Here is a 22293-nt window from a genome sequence, read left to right on the forward strand (position 1 = left end):
AAAATCATTACACCTCTTAAAATTGGTTTAATAGTAAAAATTTAATAACTGCTGTAAGAAACATAAAGCTTTAGGCCCTTTTTCTTGAACGTGCATTCACAACTATGATGGCTATATTGCACCATAGTTAATTTACTAGAGCTATTCGCATCACAGCTAATAATGTATGTAGACTACAATAACAATAATGAAACGGTATTAAAGAGAAGAGCAAAGATCTCCATCTAGCCATTTTTGTTTAAGTGGTGATGCACAATATATTATCTCTTTATTTTGAAGAGCAGTTTTAAGAACCTGATGTCACACTGAAGCAAAACAACAACAAAATGCCTGTGCTTAGCTTAACGAAAGCATCCAAACCAATTTGTGTTAAAATGGGAAAAGTAAATTGGTCCTGGGCTCACAACTGCATCTGCCAAGTTCCAGCCCAGAGCAATTTAAATGATATAACAATAATTTGAGCTGGTTGGGTTAAAAATGCATAAAACACAGCCCCAGTAAAAATATGTCATTGTGTCACTTTGCTAAGTTACTTGCAAATGTGCAAGTAAAAATGAGATACTACAAGTGGAGGAAGCCCCAAATAATCTAAGTTTCCAAACCAGCATGAATTACAGAAAGCAGAGTCCAGATAGATATTGTATGCTCCAATATTCCTCAGGGAAAATACATTATTCCTGCCTTTCCATTACTATTTTACTGTCAGGTTGTCACAACCTAACTTCCAAGATCTGAGGCAGACATTTCATGGTAGGAATCAACAGCAGTTAAACCTTTCAGCCCCAATAGTTCACCTTTCCATAGTTAACAGATCACAGAAAGAATGAGTACGTAAGCATCCCAAGAAAAGACCCACCAATCTTTGGGTTCAGCTTACAGAACAAGTTACAGTAAGTTTATTTATTATTATTATTTATTTAGAAAATTTCTATGCCGCCCCATTTGCTGAAGCCTCGGGGCGGCTTACAAATAAATCAATTAAAATACTATAAATTAACAATATAAAACAAGTTAACAATATAACAATATAAAGTTTGCAGTTTGCAATATAAGTTTGCAGTTCCAGAAAAAGTAGGAAGCCTTGCAGGTTACCAGTGTGTTGCTTCCATCAAAATCTACTCTGTTTCACTGTGGCTTAATAAAGGAGAGTGGTTACTAAAGATCACTTTCAGGCATTTGATCTTGGTGGGGAAACCTGCCACTCCAAAAATTGTTGCCCCTCACCTGAAACCTCTACTCTGCACCGCTTAGTAGTCGAGACATTCCCAAATACCCTCCCATTGCACTTGTCCTGTTTCCAGTAGAAGGCACCCTGGTCAAGAAATGGTTTCCATCAAGGTGAGGTCTCCCAGCTGTGGTAGACAAGCTGTATCAGCATATTGCACTTCTCCTCATGCCAGGTAATCAACTAGTGTGAGACCTGGTAGGGCTGCATTCTCAGCAGTCTGGCATTCCATAGCTGGTCTTGACTCTGCAGCTTTCTCTTCTGATTCAAAAATGGGTGTCATGGACTAAAGCTTCCCTCATACCTAGACTGGGGCAAGGTTCCACAGGCCAGGATTGGTTAATATGTGATGTTTGAGCTCACAGAAGTACTCGGAATTCCTCTTTGAATTTTTGCATCATTTTCATTCCAAGACACAAGCATCTTTTTCTCTTTTCCAATCAGGAAAAAAAAGTACAGTTTCAATTGGAGCACAGGTATTTTTAGAAGTGCACATTTTCTAAATTGGCAACTGTGTATGTACAAATAAGCTCATTTTCCCAACCAAAAGAATAAATTCCACCCCCTCCCCCAGGCCAAAGTGTGAAAATGCAAAGTTTAGGAGGAAAAGTGCATTTATGCATGTGCCCACCTTTGAACATGAAGTCAGGAAATCGTGAAAAATGTCCTGAGAATTTCATTTTTGTTATGTTCAGAGTTGCTAAAGGATCATGGTTGTATGATTTTCAGGCAGAAGCAAAACTCTGGTAAGTCGGGCATGCCAGCTACTTAATGTGGAGAAATACAAGTAACAATAACAGTACTGAGAAGTGGATAGCAATAATGGCATTATCAGTGATTGGTAGGAAAATGTTAACAGATTTTAATTCTAAAAGGGAACTGACATCATATTCACACTGCTATAAGCTTCTATCTGTTTTTTCTGTCTTCCACATAGACATATTTCAGATTAATTTTTAAGACTGAAATGAGATGGAAGTCAGTCTAAAGGTCAAATTACATGTTGGCCATATTCAAATGTTACAGTAGGGGAAAAAAGGGCAGGGAGAAATTCTGATGCTAAAATAGCTTTTATTTGTGGGCACATACATTGTGGAAATCCTTATTCAGAGGCATGTTTTTAACAATGATTCACCAATGGAAAGGGCATTCTATTGGTTCCTTACAGTAAGTCAGATTGGGCACTCTCTCTATCTTTGCCCCCTTTTTAAATCTGGTTTACTGTGAATAGGCAAATGTGCTGCTGCCTCATTTGTCCTGCCTGACTCCTTCTGCCACTGGAGGAACTCAGAAAGCCAAGGTTATCTTCATCATGGTTTCCTCAGCATGACGTCTGAATCAGGAACCATGGCTTCTTCACCTCCGCACAAACCATAATCATAAACCAGAATTTGTCATAGTTTCTTAGGATGGCAAAAAGTCAGAGTTCCTGGTTCATTTACCACACTAAATGACCTACAAATAGGGAGCAGGTGTTCCTGATGGCAGGAGTCATACCAATCAAGAATAATAAAGCAGTGTGAACCAGCATACACTTAGTTGTCAATCTAAAAAAATAAAAATAAAAATCCGGATTAATAAGGCATCCAATGCAGTCATATGAAACACACAGGTATGCTTGGTCTTTTAAAAAAAAACTCAAAAGTAACCATGAGAACCAAATTTAGATTAGAAACCTAGTGTGAGCATTGGGAAGAGAAACTTTAACTGTTTATCCGACCATGGTCCGGATGATACAGCTTCCTGTGCATTATTCACAGGGGTTGGGGGAAGTACCAATTTTTGTAAATGGGTATTTTCCATAAGCAAATTACAGATGTTGAGGTCCCAATCCAACCAATGATGGAGCTGAATTCTAGATTACAACTGAGTCTCCTAAACTTTCTTTTGGGTAAGAAAAAAGAATAAACTTAGCTGTGTGCTATATATTAAAAGTAACATTTAATTTGACTCTAAGTTATAGAAGTGAAGAGAAATGAAGTCAAATTAGCTCAATCAATTTTAAATATCAAATATACAAGTTTATAAAGATGGTAGCTTTAATTTCGTACATATTGCCATGTTTGAGAGAACAGTATGATGCTGAATTTTCCTGTACCATGTATGGCATTCTGTGCATGGGGAACCAGTGTGGTCTAGTGGTTGAAAGCATGGGACTCAGTTGATCTGAATCCTAGCCTCCACTCAGCCAGGGAGCTCCCTGGGTGGCTTTGAACCAGCCACAAACTCTCATCCCAACCTACCCCACAGGGTTTTTTGCTAAGATGACATTGGAAGGAAGAGAATTATACAAGCCACCTTGAGTTAGTTGCTTCAAAGAAAAAAAGAGGTGGAATATAAATATAATAAATGAAATTTTCATCACAAAAACCATAGGTTCTGTATGCAAATTCACTACCACATTTCATATAGAAGATACACCATGCACATTTAAAACAGTGTTATATAGATGAGAAATAAAGCAAAAGGAAAGTTGCTCTTATGAGTTCATTGACCTTTTTTTGAGAGGGGGCAGGCTAGAAAAATGTCAGAAGTAAAAACATTCAACAGAGAAAAGGTAAAGAAGAAACAAAAAAGAAACAAGAAAAAAAATCATTCCAGGACAGATAAAGGAAGTACACAGCATAGAGTTAACTGTGGAATTTGATGCCACAGGAAGTGGTGATGGCCACCAATATGGATGACTTTAAAAAGGGGTTGGACAGATTCATGAGGGAGGAGACAATCAGTGGCTACTAGCCTTGCTGTCTATGGCTACCTCTTTTCCTAGAGGTGGCATGCCCACATACACCAGTAGCTGAGGAGCTTGGGCAGGAGGAGGTCTTGCACCCATCCTGCTTGAAGACTCCTGTGTGCAGCTGGTATGCCATCATGTTTATGGAGTGCTACAAGGAAAAAGGCAATAACATACACCCTAAACCAGGTAAGGCACAATAACATACACAAAACCTAGAAAGGCACAAGAAAAATCACTAACCATAGGTTATCTTGAGGCTGAAATACACAAATGTCTAAATAAGGATTTTCAAAAAGGTCGGGATAAGCTCAGTTTTCCTGGACAGCTCCCTTTGTTAGTTCAGAGCACTTTGGAAGCATCTAGACCTCTATGGAAAGTTTACTTTATAAAAATACCAACCATAACCCTGACTTTAACGCTAACCCTAATTCTGGGCAAAAATAAAGTTCAAGGGGAGCATACAAATTCTATGTTTTGTAAACATTTTCTTTCTAAAAATCTGACTGCTTCCAAGCCTGAAGAGAAATGGAATGATCTTCCCTTTCTAGAAGCCTATCCCTGCCATGACTGGATTCACATAGGCTATTTTGGGGCTGAAATACCCATGCCTCCATGTGGATTTTCAATAAGGCCAGAATAAGCTGGATTTTTCTGACCAGATCTCTATTTTTTCCTGCTGTAAACAATTTGGCAACTTGACCATCATGGGGAGCCCAGTTTTGTAGCATAATTTTTCAAAATGTCAGCTCTCAAATGTCTTTCCATACAGCACATGCTTTCTGCCTGCTCATTCGAAACTTCAGAATATATGGGAGGACCTTTATTTTTGGAACCCTCACCCTAAAATGGAAAATGTCAACAAGTTCTGCTTGACTGCATATTCAGTGAAGTGAACATTAAAACAGATTGCCATGTATATATTTATCCAAATAAAAAAGCACCCTGAACCAAACCAATGCTATCCATATTAGTTTAAAAGCAGGAATAACAAACATCAAATGCTCTTTTGGCACTTTTTCCCTTTACTTTTTGCCTTGTATATGTCTCTGTGTTGGATTACTGAAAGGATGAATTCCTGTAGTCCATTCTACAAATTCCACTTTTTTAGTGTCCATCCATTTGTATGCTTTTATATTGTATGTATTTTTGAAGTGTATATATTTTTCAAAAGTTTGACAAATTGTTTTAGTTTTGTCAATGCAGAAAGAAACTTATAAAATAAAACTATAATTTTGAACATGCCTTAGTTTTGTCAATGCAGAAAGAAACTTATAAAATAAAATTATAATTTTTAACATGCCTTGGCATTTCTACAGGCTCCCTATGGAGGTTTTGCCTAAGGAAACAGTTTCTCCTTAATTTCAGAACGTCAAGCTTTTAATGACAGATGTAGTATTTGTTCCTGTGAAATAGATAGCTCTGTGATTTGTAAAGCAGGGGTAGTTCAATTCTGAAATGATTAAAAATCATCTTCATAGAAGCACCACAAAATTTTATTTCCTAACTGCATACTGCACCTGGACACTCTGGAAACATTTAGAGGGGTCAGGAATTATTACTCAATTTTCTAAACTCTTGTGGTGAAAGGAAACTTCCTTAAATATAACTTCCTGGAGCTGTCCTGTGCTATTGTCACACGGACTCAAGTCCAAAATGGCAGAAAGTATTTCAGGCCCATTCTGTGTAAATTGACATATGAAGCATAATTGGAAAATGAATAAATTCTACCTTGATACTAAAATCATTGCAAATTGAATGGTAGAACAGAAGGGAAGATGAAGGGAAGTATTGATGTGTGAATGGCAAAGCAGGACTTTAAGCTTTAGTCTTGACAGAAAAGGACAGTAACTTTTGAGTTCTGCTTCTAGCAGCAAAAATATTTTTACTTGCCCTCAAAATACCTTAATATTCCATTGATGGAAGCAAAATAATACTGGCAATTTACCAACTATCAGGTAAGATAATTCTATTCAATCTAAAATATTTAATGCAAAACTTTGAATCAATTCATCTGTTCATTATGACAATTCTGGGTTGGCACACTGTTTTACTTAGACATTTGGCACTAGGGTAACAATGGAGTCACTCTTGGGATCATTGGGAAATATGGAAGTTTACTATCTTAGCTGGTGTGCAGCCATGATTCACAAGTAAATTAATTCAAAGCCTTGCATTCAAGTTAGACAAATAACAGCACCGCTGATAACTTTTCTCATTGCTGTAACATTCCTTAAGTATGTGGTTCCTCTTAAAACTTAAGGTGCGCTAGTTGGCAAACTTGACATTTGGAATGTTCACTAGAGACTCATTACAGTTGCTTAAATATTTGATCATTAGGGGTTTTTAGCTCTTCCCCTGCCTGCATTATCTCTCTGTCTCTCTCTCTTTTGGATATCTGTATGTAATAAACAAAATCTTTGCTGTATTTTGCTGCTAACTCTGGAGCAGCATTTCAAGGACAACACCTAATATCTTGAGTGTGACAGAATAGATGTGATATAGCATCTATATGGCACTTGATTGATTGCTAGCTCTGACCTAGATAGACCTTTTGTACCCAACCATCTTCCTGTACAACTAGAGGATTAAAATAAAAGGAAATCCTCTTTTATCTTTGGGCACAGCAACAGTTAAACTTTATCTTTTTTCATATGCATACAAATACATGGGAGGGAAAAGTTGCTAAAGAAAATGCACAGTTTGAAATTAACCTTTTTCTCATTCTCAGTTTAAACATCAAATTTTGAACAGCAATATTTCAAGTTTTATTTATAACATTAGCAATTATTAAAATAGCCCTGATGGCACCAAAGGAAATAGGTTGTAAATATGAGATTCTTTGGTTAAGGTGATGGATATACTATAATGCTATGGAATTATACTTTTAATCTCTCTAAGTCCCCAAGAATGGATACTTTGTATATCATGATGTATGCCATTTTTATGGTTCTTCTTACATTACAGTTATCAAGCAAAGGTAAAGGAACTAAAAAGAATAACTCATTTTATCTTAATATTTTGATCTGTGGTGATTGCAAAATGACAAAAAGTGGCTTATATTCCTATACATCCTATCTCTGCTCCTACTTAACTGCAAGGAAACTTCTCTACAGCCCTTGTTCATCTTGTCAGGGTGTGTTCTGTCTGAGTCCATGATTCTTCTATTTAAGTTTTCTTCAGTATGGCAGAATATCTTTGAATTAAACTCACATCTTATAAAATCCTATTTTCCATAGTTCTCAATACTAGCTAACAAATATATCCTTTATTTTATATTACTATATTAAATTATTGCATCTTATGATTAGTGGTGCAGTTAGATAACTTTAATACACTGATTTTGATACGTACCAAATCAGTTTGTAATTCGTTTAGATGTAATACAGCTCATGTTAAGCATATTTAAAAACCTAATGCTGAATACAGGAAACACACTCACATCCTGAAATTCTCCATCTGAAAAGATTTGCTAGGCATTATGTTCTTTTAGCCAGTATGTAAAAATTATTTTTATTAACTTTTTCAGGGCCTTTTTTTGTAATCACTGTTTTTAATAAATGTGTTTTCAATAAATACTATTTAATTGTATTATCTTGTTAACATAGTATTCTTATCTGAAGTACTTGAAAGTGTATTTGATAATTATCTTTATTAAACAGACAGATCTAACAGGGAAAAGAAAAAAAAATAGAGATAGACAAACCTTTTAATGTTATAAAAAGATTCTCCCTACCACAACATACTATGTAGAACATTTTAATTTATTCTTTCCTCATGTGAATTTAGATCTGAGCAGTCAATCTTCAACACTAAAACTAGGATCGCTACAGTGGAACATGATTTTCATTGAACACAACACTACTTGTCAATCAACAAAGCTATAATTACCCAGTGATGAATGTCTTACGGATTATATCTAAAAATACTTTGACATCTAAATCACTAAAAGTAAAAGCTGTAATACCACAAAGAAGCTGCTATGAATAAAGTTTCTAAGGTGTCTTATCTGCTTGGGAGAATAAGATTTGGGTTAAGGTGGGTTTATTTTTGTTTCAGTTAACAATGGAAATCCACCCATATTTCACTACACAAGAGCAAAGATCAATTTCTTGTAAGAGATCACTCTTTTTTTCCCATCACTGATCAAGGTTTGCTCTGCTAATATTGCAAAAGCTATTTCCTTAATAGATTACTAAAACTGCTATTGTCCCAGCAACTTGCTTGCTATATAAAGCAGATAAAATTGCTTTGAAAGCCGGATACAACCTATGCAAGCAGCCCTACATCAGCAAAGCCTCTGAGCATATCCCTTAGACCAGAGATTGCCTAGATTAATCTTGTCTTGGTCATCCATTTGTTCATGCTGGTACTGCCACATTCAACATTCTAATTAAATTATTCAACTCTCTTATCATTTGATGACATTTCCTTAAATTTCCATACTGGTTGCCTGTCTGTTTCTGGATCCAGCAAAAGTCCATGGACTTGTTCATCCTCATTGATCAACTGTTATATTCCAGTGATCCCTTTTTGTGACTTTTATTCCTCATTTCTCCAACCTCAGCTACCCGAAGTTCCCTACTGCCTCAAAAGACAGTTTTTCTCTCTCTTACTGTCTCATATCCAACTAACTGCCGCCCAGAACACATGTGCATGATGCCACTTCTCCAATTTCACATCCCTCCTCAAAACCTAACTTTGTTCATTAAGGCCCCTACTTTCCACATCCTAGAGCAGCTAAATCTATCACTAAGCATACATTTAAAAGGTTTCTAACTGAAAAATCATGTATTCTTCCCTTCTTTATCTCGTTTCTTCTGTGTCAAATTTTGGTCTGTAAGCATCTCAGGACATGAACCAACCCTCTTGTTCCCTGTAAAGCACATGTACACTTATGGCACTGTACAAAAGAACAACTCAACAGTTTTCTATGACTGTTGTATTCAGCATTTCACAAGAATTAAAAAGTCTTATTTTTTCCTAATAGATGAGTGAACATTAGCTTGGCATTTTAAAAAACCGTGTTCTAAATGGTCATGAAAAGGTAACCTCATTCTAAAATTAAGCATTTAAAATGAGCCTGTGGTTTTAAAAGAGGTTGATGGCTAAAACCGAACTATCATTTTGAAAACGTCCATGTGTGTCTGACTAAAAAAAAGGTGAGAGAAAATATGCTAAATGGATAAGAAATATTAAGTCCTTTTGCCCTATACATTCTCTGAGTTAAACTGTTCAAATTTTAAATGCATTGTTGGCATTAAGCAAATATTGGCAGATTGTTTGGATACTGACCACTTACTTAGAGTTGATTCACAAACACTCTGACTTTGTACCAATGACACACAATGAGCATTTATTCTATGGTGAGCCACATTTCCACTCAGCAGGGATTGGATATGCTATGAAAAGATAATCTGGTTGCATGTTTGGACTAAATGTTTAAGCATGGGCCCAGTGTTTATGTGAATCAGCCCTTCACTTTGGCACATACTAAACAAACCAACCAACCAGCCCTTTCTTGTCTTCTCTGTCTTCCTTCAGGAATTAGTTTCAAGTAAATAATGCCTCCTCATACTGGAAAAAGAAATACTGGTATTTGGGGTTGCCATCTGTTGCTGCTACAGTTAATGCGAACTCCCATGTGCAGCAGCCAATAACTAGCTGGATAGTTGCTTAACACTATATGACTTTTTGTTCCTAAACATGCATAGGATTATGCCTTTAATGTTCTTAATAATGCTTTTATGCTAATATCCAGCACATATAAAACAAAACCTATTATTAAGAAAAAAGGTGAAAACAATTTCCTAGTGAGTAAATATATGGGGATCCGGAAAGGAGGATGAAAGATATTATAGCCATATCAATGCTGGACCAACAGATATCATCCAGCCACTGAAGGCTGGATTGATCACAGATACTTTACATGGCACTCAAAAACTTGCCAGTGATAAGGGAAGCCTAATTACATACTAAAACCCATGAAACAATAAACATGCCGATCTTTAACTGGAATGGACTCAATCTAAGAATTTGTAGATAATTCTATTTTGGGGCTTGCCTTTACCCGCAAATGATTCTTCCAGGATAAGCTTTGGAGGTCCTGGACACAAGAAGAAATTCTCCATGCAATAACTGAATATGTCACCTCAGGGTTCATGATTGTGCAGAAAATGCTACTTATGATCAAGAAAATGTGAATAGAACTGTCTTTCAGAACATGCCAATTTAACACAGCAAGACCTGAACTGGGGGCAACAGGGCCAGCACACCTGGAGGCTACGAAGCAAGGGTCAGCCTGCATGGTTCTCTATGCACTTTAAGCCCTCATGTGTTCAGGTGAATGCCTGAGAAGGGCTTTAATAAGCATGTAAAAATGAGAAAGAGATGAGAAAGAAAGCTGTCAGTTAAGAAGGCTGATACCAAGTCAATGCAACCCCATAGAGACACCAAAAAGATGATAAACTAAAATATGATACTTCCTCATCAAAACAAACATCTAAACAGGACCACTACTGCATACGTTATGGATTGTAGAGCAAGAATGGAAACTGTCTTAATAACATAGTGTACAAAAGATTGCAACTTGGGTACACACGCATACATACACACACGCGCACATTTTAGTATTTGTGGCTAATGACTTTCACAGGCCAAACATATAAAAGCATATTTGTAGATTTATGGCACAAACCATAAAAGGCTGTAAAAATATATATTTAGATAATATTAAACAGGACAAGCAGGACTTCCCCTTAATTTTAATCACTGGTGTTTTTCAGATAGGCCATTCTTATATTTATTGCAGCTAGTGCACACTGAGGTCTCTCTAGGTAAACAATGCATTTGTATCCAGTAGCAGCTATCTTATCTTAAATTAATCAAAAGAAACTTGTAGCACAGTCTGAAAAGAGGAGATAACCTGACCTAAGTGAGTTATATAATGGAAAAAATAAAATATAATGCATCTCATCTTCAGTTTTGGCCCAATCCATGTCACCAAAAGAAGGCATTTGAAACATCTGAAAAATCTTGAGAAACCTGCCAGTCAAATACTCTATGGGCATTAGTTGAAATCAGAGCTGGATGAAAGGGAAAAGAGTCAGTTCCTGAAAAAATATAGCATTTTCACCAGAAATTTAACTTTAGCTTACCGAATAGCAGATTACAGTCCCCTTAGGTGCTGTCCAAAGTAGATACATCCTGTGCTACCATTACTGGAGATCATGAGTAACTCAACATTAAGGATCAACATGCTTGTGACCAGCCTTTCCTGCCCTGGAAGTCCAGAAAGCATGCCCCCGCCCCCGCAATAAAAGTGGTCTGCATACTTTTAGAGAAGCAAGACTTAGTTTTCTCTGTAGCAGCACACCTGGTTTACTGTGTGTTACTGCCAGGAGAAAATGTAAGGATTTGTTTGAATTACATCAGGTTCAGCACTATAATAGTCCCATGGGGCTGTCTCAACACGTCATTGGCCCGACCCATGAATGTGGACACACTCTGGACCTGGTTTTCTCGATGGGGCAGGAAGAGGGTGATCTAAGGGTGAGAAATTTAAGTTTGACGCCCTTGTCATGGTCAGATCACTTCCTCATAAGGTTTGAGCTCGAGAGCAGCCTTTCCCTCTGCAAGAGTGCGGACCCAATTGTATTGGTCCGCCCCCGGAGCCGGATGGATCCTGATGGATTCCTGGAGGCTCTGGGGGATTTTCCGGTTGACAAGGCTGGTGATCCTGTTGATGCCCTGGTTGAACTGTGGAATGAGATGACCAGGGCTATTGACACGATCGCTCCCAAGCATCCTCTCCCACCTGGCAGAGCCCGTTCATCTCCTTGGTATACACCTGAATTACGGGCGATGAAGCAGATTGGGAGACAGCTAGAGCATAGGTGGAGGAGATCACAGGGTGATTCTGACCGAACACACTTAAGAGCCCATTATCGGGCCTATGCTGTGGCGGTGAGGATGGCAAAGAAGAAATTCTTCTCCATTTCCATTGCCTCATCACAATGCTGTCCGGCGGAGCTCTTTCGGGTGGTGCAGGGGCTGGTACATCCGGGCCCAAAGAAAGATCTTGTGCCACCCTCGAAGGCCCGCTGTGACAACTTTGCCAAGCATTTCAGGGAGAAAATTGCTCAGATTCGCCATGAGTTTGACTCTACTATTGAATCAGATTCTACTGGGGAGATGCCATCGATGCCATTGAGTCCACAATAAATGGATGAATTTCAGTTGTTGCGGCCTGATGATGTGGACAAGGTGCTTGGACAAGTACGTCCTACCACTTCCTTACTAGACCCATGCCCATCTTGGCTACTTAAGAAAGTCAAGGACGGGATTGGGACCTGGATCCTGGAGGTGGTCAACGCCTCTTTAAGAGACGGCCGGGTACCTGCCCCTTTAAAGGAGGCAGTAGTCCGGCCAGTCCTAAAGAAGGCATCCCTGGATCCAGAGGTGGCCGGCAATTTTAGACCGGTGGCCAACATCCCGTTTCTGGGCATGGTGCTAGAGCGGGTGGTGGCAGGACAACTCCAGGCACTCTTGGATGAAACTGATTATCTGGACCCATTTCAGTCCGGCTTCAGACCCAGGTATGGCACTGAATCTGCCTTGGTCGCCCTGTACAATGATCTGTGCAGGGAGAGAGACGGGGGTGTGCGTCCCTGTTAGTTCTTCTGGACCTCTCAGTGGCTTTCGATACCATCAACCATGGTATCCTTCTGAATAGGCTAGCGGGATTGGGAGTTGGAGGCACCGCGTGGCGGTGGTTCCGCTCCTATTTCAACGGCTGCTTTCAGAAGGTGGTGCTGGGGGACTATGGCTCTGCGCCATGGCAGTTATGCCATGGAGTTCCGCAGGGGTCCATTTTGTCCCCTTTGCTATTTAACATCTACATGAAACCGCTGGGAGAGGTCATCAGGAGGTGTGGGCTGCGGAATCATCAGTATGCTGATGATACCCAGCTCTACCTCTTGTTTTCCACCAATCCAGGTGAGGCAGTGGCTGTGCTGAACTGGTGCCTGGCCGAGGTAATGGGCTGGATGAGGGCCAATAAACTGAAGCTCAATCCAGACAAGACGGAGGTGCTGTTGGTGGGTGGCTCGGGCCTCAGGATGGGGGACTTGGGCCTTGTCCTAAATGGGGTTGCACTCCCTCTGAGGGACAGGGTTCGCAGCTTAGAAGTGCTCCTCGACCCTGAGCTGCTTCTAGAAGCTCAGGTAACAGCGGTGGCGAGGAGCGCCTTCCTTCAGCTTCGGCTGATACATCAGCTGTGTCCCTTCCTGGAGAATGACTACCTGGCGACAGTGACACACGCGCTGGTAACTGGTGATTTCCGTAATGCGCTCTACGTGGGGCTACCCTTGAAGACGGTCCGGATACTTCAATTGGTTCAAAATAGAGCTGCCAGGTTGCTGACGGGGACTGGGCTTTGTTCTCATATAACCCCAGTTCTCCGCCAGCTCCGCTGGCTCCCGATTGAAGTCTGGGCCCAATTCAAGGTGTTGGTTATGACCTATAAAGCCCTAAATGGCTTGGGACCTGGATATCTAAAGGAACGCTTGCGTCCATATATGCCCTCCAGCCCCGTGAGATCAGCAACGAATGCCCTTCTCTGGGAACCCTCTGTGAATGATATTAGGAGGGTGAGTACCCAGAGGAGGGCTTTCTCTGCGGTGGCGCCTCATCTATGGAATGTGCTCCCCAGAGAGGTCCGCCTAGCGCCATCGTTATTTGTTTTTCAGCGCCAGGCTAAGACCTTTTTATTTAAAACTTTTTTTAATTGTTAAATTATTTGAATTAATAGGATTTTAAATTTTTAGCCGAGAATGCACCGGGGTTTTTTAAACAATTTTTTACAATTGTTATATTGTTATTATTTATGTATTTGTGAGCCGCCCCAAGGCTTTGTTGCAATGGGGGTGGCATAGAAATGTTTTAAATAAATAAATAATAGCTACCCCAAATTGTTGGTCCATAGATGAGATATGATACAAAGTTAGAGACGAATTGTCCAAGCATTGGTTCAACTAATTGGTGGCCCTCATTATAATAAAGCTTCCTGATGTGTCCCAGTGAATGAGCTGCTGCTGCTGCTGCAATTGCCACCAGATGAGTATGCCATATCCGGAGAAGTGTAGCCCTAAATATTTAAATAGGTGACACTGCCCATCCATCATCCATTTGTGTTGCTTGAGCTGCCACCAAAAATGACCACTTTAGTTTTACTATAATTAATAGACAACAAGTTTGAAATTTCATAAGCAATCTAGTCATATACATTGAGCAAGGGAGGCAAAAGCCATATCATTTACAAAAAGCAGAACTGATATCTTCTGTTCCTGAACAGCAGAGGGAAATTGAGGAGGAAAGTTCTGGATTCATATGATTCCTAGAAGGATGTGGCAAAATGCACAGCCCTTTTTGTTGGTATATCACCTGAACGGAAACTGCCATACCTATTCGAATTTTAGTATCAGTTTTCCAGTAAAGCTGCTATATGTGGAATAAGAGTTGCTTATCTATTAAATCTCCCTTCTTGGATGCGCATCTTCACATGATGGCAGGGTTTGAGAGGGTCAGAGAAGGCAAGAGCTATTCTTACAGGAGGCCAAACTCCCTTCCTAGCCTGTTCTCCTAGCAGGGACACCCAAGGCAGAACGGTCAAAGCTGAGACACCAGACTAAGATACATCCACCCTTCATTGATTAGCTACTGTGAAACAGCAAAAGACATGTATGAATAGCTATATCACTAGTGATGCAACTAGTTTAAAAGTGTCAAGCTTACAATTTTCCATCTTAGGTCCAAGTTCGATCTCCTTTAGGGACAGGATAGGATGGGATCTGCAGAATGCTCAGAACCAAATTTAGGTTCTATAGATTGTAGGTAATCATCCATTCTCCTCTGTTTACTGCTTGAGATCATCATACTAACTCCTATGTTAACTTAAGATAGAAGCTTCTGCTATGATGTAGGATGATGATGATGATGATAAGTCCAGACTTCAACATTACTTAAGTCACTTCATCTCTAATATTATTAGCTCTACTGCTTAGCTAAACTGTTGATTTTCTCTTCAGAATTGTAAATCACACAATAACCCTTCACTGAAGGGCTTCCACCATCGGTCCATGCCCTGAAAAATAAAAGGTGATACTAACAAAATCTTCTTCCAATGCCTGAGGCCAGAAGCTTAGACCACCACAGTCTGACTCCAGGTCTTCCTTTGCCATAATGCCATAATGCCATCAGGCCCTGACAGACAAATCACTGCCTATATCAATCAGGGAAATAATTTTCTAATCCTAGTAGCTCCTTGAGGCCCTCAACATTGGTGGAATATCCCTTTCTGTCATAATACATGCTGACAGGCTTGAATAATGATAGCAACAGAAAACATAAGTTTTAACCAATCAATGCTTAAAATAAAACATAGAATCACAGTAGCAAAATGCTAATAAGCAAGAAAGAACCCCCAGTATTTAACATTTGCTGTAACAAATGTTAACATAGATAAACACCTTATGCTGAATTAAAACTACAAAAGGTACAATTAAATGCTACAGGGAAAACTAAAAATAACCAAAATTTAAAATACAGAGCTAAGCACAAAACAGACCTTCAAGATCATGTACCACAAACCAACTCTTTCAAATATTAGTCAGAGCATCAGATTCTTACTTGAGATCTTGTATTTATGACTTTAGAAGACTGAGTTATTTCAGGTGGAAAAATATCATGAGGAAGTGAGCTACAGGAAACATAAGCCAGAAATTGTTCAAGATGCATGTGAAGAACTGGACATATCAGTAAATGAGTGACACAGGGAAATCTGAAAGAAGTCTACCAAATATACCCCATTAGGCTGATACTTACAATCTGGTACATTGATAATATAATTGTTGTTGTTAGTCACAAAGACACGTCCAACCCATCGTGACCCCATGGACAACATTCCTCCAGGCCCTCCTGTCCTCCACCATCTCCCGGAGTCTACCCAAGCTCACACCAACTGCTTCAGTGACTCCATCTAGCCACCTCATTCTCTGCCACCCCCTTCTTCTTTTGCCTCCAATTCTTCCCAGCAGAAAATATAATAGGTAGATAATAAACAGTATAAGAGAAATGTTAGTATAATATTAATAAATATATACTGATTCCTGCTCACAGAAAAAATAACTAATACATAGCAGGATGATTAGGAATTGAAAAACAAACTAAAATGCTATTTTTTAAAAGTGCAACACTGACTTCTATCAGAGATGAGTTGCCCATTCAATGACAAACATATATTTAATATTCAGATAATCCATTTTGAAGTACTTAAACATTTTCACCTCTCTCAGAAACTTCTTCAGTAGCCCTCAAAATCAGGCCAGCTTTATATTACAGAGAACTGTGGAGTTCTGACTTCTTTGACAATGTCCAGGGTCATAGCTCACAAGCTTAACTACTTCAGTTCACCAGTTATGCCAGTTATTATTTCCAGTTTCAAATAGATACATTGCATGGTTCTCAGCTATTACACAGAGAATGTGTTTTCTTTGATATGACTCTATCCCAGTTACTGTTCCACAGAAAGATGACTTCCTTGCAAAATGTATTTTGACAGGGATCTATTAAGCACTGTAACAATAGGAATGTGACTGGCAAAGAGTTCTTCTTTTTCTGCTGACAAAAGAAAAAAGAAATATATGCATAATATATAAATGTCATGGTAATACATTCCTTTGCTCTGCAAGAAAAGAGTAGACAAGGTCTTTGTTTGGGTGCAAGAATGTGAGCGGAATGGCATTCAACAAGGCAAGCATTATCCAAACAAAGGGAAGGTCTGTGCTAACTATAAGAGAAGCCAAGATGTTAAATAGACTTGTAAGTGTTGAAACAAAAGATACAGGGCTGGGTTATAGAGTTTTTCAGCAAACCCAGGGTCAGGCATAGAAAAGGAATAACAACCTGGGCCGTACGTATTTTACTAAGAGCTAACTCAGTGGCATGTTGTCAAACCTCTGGGGGTTCTGGTCAACCATGGAGCCTAGAAGAAAGTTGCAGAATTAGAACCTGTATAAGAAGAAGAAAAGGGCTCAGAAAATCCAAAATAAGACCAGCCCCTCTTCGCGCCCCCCCCCCACATAGCTTTGTCAGTGTATAGTATTGAGTATTCAGTGTATTATCAGTGCAAATTCAACTATGATATCATGTGTGATGCTGTAATTTTAGTGTTACACCCTTTAAAGGAAAGAGAGCAAGAATGAAAGAACTGTAAAATGTGGCTCGTGGGAAGGAAATTATCACTGGAAACAACAAAGCCCACAGGGAGTGGAATATATGCAATTTTAAAGTATAATTTCCCCAAAATAAAAGCTGTCCTTTGATCTTTTTAGTTTGATTAAAATTCTAGCATAACAGTAGAATTCCACATCCATTCACACCATATATGAAGGATATGACAACAGCTGGAAAACAGCTTCTGCTTCCTCTGTAGCATGTGTCCAGAAAACAACTCTGCAAAACTGCTGTGGTATGAGCTTTTAAAAGATGCAAAGCTGTAAGCTCAATGTTTTCCACAGCCAGCACAATGAAATGTGATTAGTAAAAACACACTGCATTTGTCCTGGAAGTTTCTATATAATTTACTAGCCAGGTACTTTTTAATTATAACCTAATTTCATGGAGCTGCCTTAAATGACAAACAGTGTTTCTAGTTCCTTTTAATGTGAAACTCCAAGGCTGTTTTAGACTTGAATCCATAATGTTTTTCTTGCTGTGCTCAGCTTAGGATGCATTATCTTTAAGGAATCTCTTAGTGTATTAACTTATAGAGGTTAGGCAGTTCAAGATTTTGATATTCATATTAGCCTGTAGCAAAGGGATAGAGGCAGAGTGTACCAGAAAAAAGTTTTCAGGGCTACAGATAAACAGCTTCACCATGAATGTTGCTAATCTTGGTTCAGTATCTAACCACATTAAGTTAGTTACCCTAGTGGAAACTAGGTCCCAAACAATTCATGGGACCAACTGTCCCCATGGGACAGCTGTGCATGCATAATATTCAAGTACTTCTTCAATGGAAAGTCAATAGGGCTTTACCAGCACTGTTTGAGCTTGCAGGATGACACCATTGGATACTGCCCTTGCTCTATGCTAGGTATGTGTGAGAAATCCATTTTGGGAGTGCAAATAAATTGTATTCCCTGGGATCAGCTCCCTGGACTCTTGACTACTTTCTCATGGCCATAAGACTGACTCCCAGGTGAGCCTGCTGAGCATCACCAGGAACTGAGACCTGCACAGCTGCTGTTCAAGGGCATCCCTCTGCTATGCACATAACTAGCAGATTTTGTACTGCATGTGACATGATAGAAGTTTGCAAGTTGTACCTCTGGACATGTATGAGCATTCATAAACTTCCTCTAAGCTCAACTTGCTTTCTAAGACAGGCCCAAGCACAAGAGGAAGTCAGCAAACTAAAGAGGAACATATTCCAGGGAACTTTGCTGCAGCCCTAGACTATGTGGTGTCCTTCCCTGAATAGAATTCCACTTGAGTTGCACACAGAGCACTGGCAACAAAATGTAGATGTTGTGAGTCAGTCACATGTGGAGTTTCCTCTGTTAATATAGGAGAATCCTCTTAGGAGAGGACATAGTGGTAGAAAGGGAGGACATAAAAACTTCAGGGGAAGAATTGCTGTTTTTATGCAACTATTCAGAATTTTTCAGAAAAGGAAATGCTCCAAAGGATATCAAAGTGCTGAAGGTGGTTTGCCTGAAACAAAGCTGTCATCGCCTTCCACAAAACAATGCTGTCCTTTGCACAGGTGCACAATAGTGACTGGATCAAATAAAAAGGTGTCTTCCTTTGTATACACTCATCTTGGACCTGCAGTTCTTAAGAACTGGCTTTCAGTCTTTCAATTTGGTAAAAATAAATCAACTACTCTGTTGCTCATGCCAATTCCTTGAGAAAGAGTTGGTATATCAGCTGAAAGGAAACAGACCACAATCTTGTTCAATAAACAATTCAACATAAAGCCCTGTTTCTTTATCTGGTCTCCTGAGATACACTATTCTTCACCTTCATTGCTATTTGAGTGACATGGATCAATAAGTTCTACAATTAGCTTTTCTCATGCAAATCAATCAGGCTCTGATAGCTACAGAGCTCAAGTAACATAAAAGAGTTGGATTTGCCCCGTGTATTTTATTATTCTAACAGGAAGAGGAAGAATGCCCCAGCTCTAGCTCAAAGCAGCTTGTCATGTTCAGTTGAGCCTGGACCAAAACGACTGAAATAGTTCTTTGAATATCTATTGTCAGAGCAAAACATTTAAGCTTTTCAGGTCAAATATTACAAATATTTGATCAAAGTGCAGGTGTCTTTAGGAGTATTATCCATGTACAACAAAATCTCGTCTGTGCATCAAGACTATAAAGCCTCTTCACATTTTACACAAAGAGTGAAATCACCATGTGCTTTTATCCTGATCTCTGATCTCCCTAAAAAAAAAAAAAAAAATCACTTCTATATGTACGGTGAGAACATTGCATAACAGCTGCAGCCAGGTTTAGTGCTCCACTACAACCTTATTTGGACTCTAAACCATGGTTACCTGAATTCATTCACACTGCTCCTCTGCCATTTTATGAAATTTGCTTCCTTTTTAAACTCACTGCAGACACAAGATGGCTGAAACAAGCCATTATTGAACTGTGATTTATAAAGCTGATTTTCTTCAATAAACAATATCAAGATTAACCAAAGTTTAGAATTTGAATGTGTTTGTAAAAAATAACTCTAAATAGAAGTTTCCAGTATCCTTCACAGAATTACTATGTAAGCTGCAGAACATATGGATACTGAAGAATCAAAAGTTAGGAAAAAGATAGGAGGATGAACCATCTTCAATATGCTGATGACACAACCCTTCTCTCAGAAACCCAGGAAGGTCTAAATCAATTGATCCAAAGAATCAAAGAAGCGAGTGAGAAGTTTGGCCTCCTTCTGAACATCAAAAAGATGATGATCTTGACAACTGCACAGAATGAAGCCATCAAAATAGCAGTTGATAATGTGGAAATTGAATGTGTAGAGGAATTCACTTTCCTGGGATCACTGATTACTCATAGTGATGAATGCAATCCAGAGATAAAGTAATGAATTTCACTAGGTTGTATAGCAATGACAAGCATGAATTGCGCATGGAGAAACAAAAACATCAACTCAGCAACCAAGTGCAGATTGGTTTGAGTTATCATTTTTCCTATAGTACCTACAGTTGGGAAAGTTTGCCATTGAAACAGGCAAGAGGAAAATTGACTCATTTGAGCTGTGATGTTGGCAGAGGCTCCTGCACATTCCATGGACAGCGGGGCTGATGAACAAGGAGGTGCTGGAGCATATTAAACCAGATGCATCTCTGGTTGGCAAGATAACAAAGCTGAAACTCATGTATTTGGCCACTTTGTACTATCATACTCATTAGAAAAAGATATAATGCTTGGAATGCTCAGCAGCAAGAGAAAACCAGGTTGCCAAAGGGTGAGGTGGTTAGACTCCATCAAAAAGAGCACAGTTAAGCTGAAAGAGATGGCACGGGATTGAAAAGTATGGCAAGATTTGGCCCATAGAAATGCTTATAGTTGGACACGACTTAACAGCTGAACAACAGCAACCGGTTTATTTATATATTTATTTGTCTGCTGGTTTCGTATACCGTTCATAGCTATCAAAATTCTCAGAACGGTTTACAACAAAAGAAATAGCAATATAATTGTACAACACTTTGAAATGCAGTTATGCAGCAAATAATCACATATGTGACAAATAGAATCAATAAAAATAAAATGCATCCATGAAGGTCCCTCTACCTTTGCCCACCCATGTCTTATACCTTCTCCTGCTACCAATAGTACTACAAGAAATGTAGTGGTGTTTTTACTATAATAAAATCAAGCTAAAATAGCAATAAATGGATAAATAAAATACAGTAATGTAATTTTATAAGTAATTAAAATTTACAATTAATAATTTGTGATTACTCTACAGCATCCAAAAGACAAAAAGATAAAAATGTAATAAACAGATAACAAGTAAAATAGTTAACAATTGAAATATAGGGAAAATAAAAAGGGGTTGGCCTGACACTGAAAAGTGTTCAGCGATAGCGCCAAGTACAAGTCTCTGAGAAGCTGTTTCCAGAATTGGGGTGTCACATCCGAAAAGGCCCTTCCCCTAGTAGCCACCCTCTTTACTTCCTGAAGAGGTGGCTGCTGAAGAACGACCTCCATAGCTGACCTTAAATGTCATGTAGGCACATGTGGGAGGCATTTCTAAAGATATCCAGACCCTAAGTCTTTATATGCAAGCATAAGCAGTGCAAAGCAGGCATGGACCTCAACTGGAAGCAAATGGAGCTGATAAAGTATCAGTATTTCTTCCTGGAGATTCCTGTCAACAGGTGGGCAGCTCCAATCTGGACCAGCTGAAGCTTCTGGACCATTTTCAACCTGAAATAGAGCCTGTTACAGTAGTCCAAATGAGAGGTTACCAGTGCATGGAACACTGTCACTAGGTTTTGCCCATCAAGATAGGGATCCATTTGGTGAATTAATCAGAATTGTTGGAAAGTGCTCCTGGGTATGTAGCCTACTCAATACTCCATGGGCAGCTCCAGATTGAGGAGTACTCCAGATTGAGGAGAAATTCCACCTTCTGGTGAAGTGCAACCCCATCAAGGACAGAGCGAATATCCCTTATCCAGACTGAGGACCCACTTACGAGTAGTACCTCTATTTTGTCTGGTTTCAATTTACTAGCTCTCATCCAGTCCATTACTCTGCCCAGACACTGGTTCAATACCATCACAACCCACCTGGAATAGGTTACAAGAGGTAGAACTAAATGTCATTCTCTTGAAACCCCCAGATGATCTCACCCAGTAGTTTTGTGTAGTTGTTAAAGACCATGGGGGAATGTATGGAACCCTGTGGTACCCTTGTGGTGTAAAAACCACAGAGAAGCAACATACTCCCCCAGTACTACCTTCTGGAAATGGACAGCTAAGTAGGAAACAAACCACTGCAGTGCAGTGCCTCCAACTTGGAACTCAGCCAGCCTATCCAGAAGGAAATCATGGTCAACAGTATCAAAAGCCACTGAGAGTTCCAGGAGAATGAGCAGAGACACACTCCCCCATCCTTCTACAGAACAGTATAAATAAAAGTAGTGCCCTCTTTGAGATGTGGGGAAAGTAACTCCAAGTGTGAAGAGTTGAATGTAAACTGAGATTTCCCCTCCTTCCCTCACTTTCAAAAAAGCTTCTGAC

General features: G+C 39.2%; 1 protein-coding gene across 7 annotated transcripts in view; it reads right to left on the bottom strand.

The window, feature by feature from the left end:
• Positions 1–22293, bottom strand: part of DMD (dystrophin) — a 994758-nt gene that overhangs the window by 827930 nt on the left and 144535 nt on the right. The window lies entirely within an intron of this gene.

Source organism: Varanus komodoensis, unplaced genomic scaffold, assembly GCF_004798865.1.
Source record: "Varanus komodoensis strain SLA01 unplaced genomic scaffold, ASM479886v1 scaffold4, whole genome shotgun sequence".
NCBI lineage: Eukaryota > Metazoa > Chordata > Lepidosauria > Squamata > Varanidae > Varanus > Varanus komodoensis.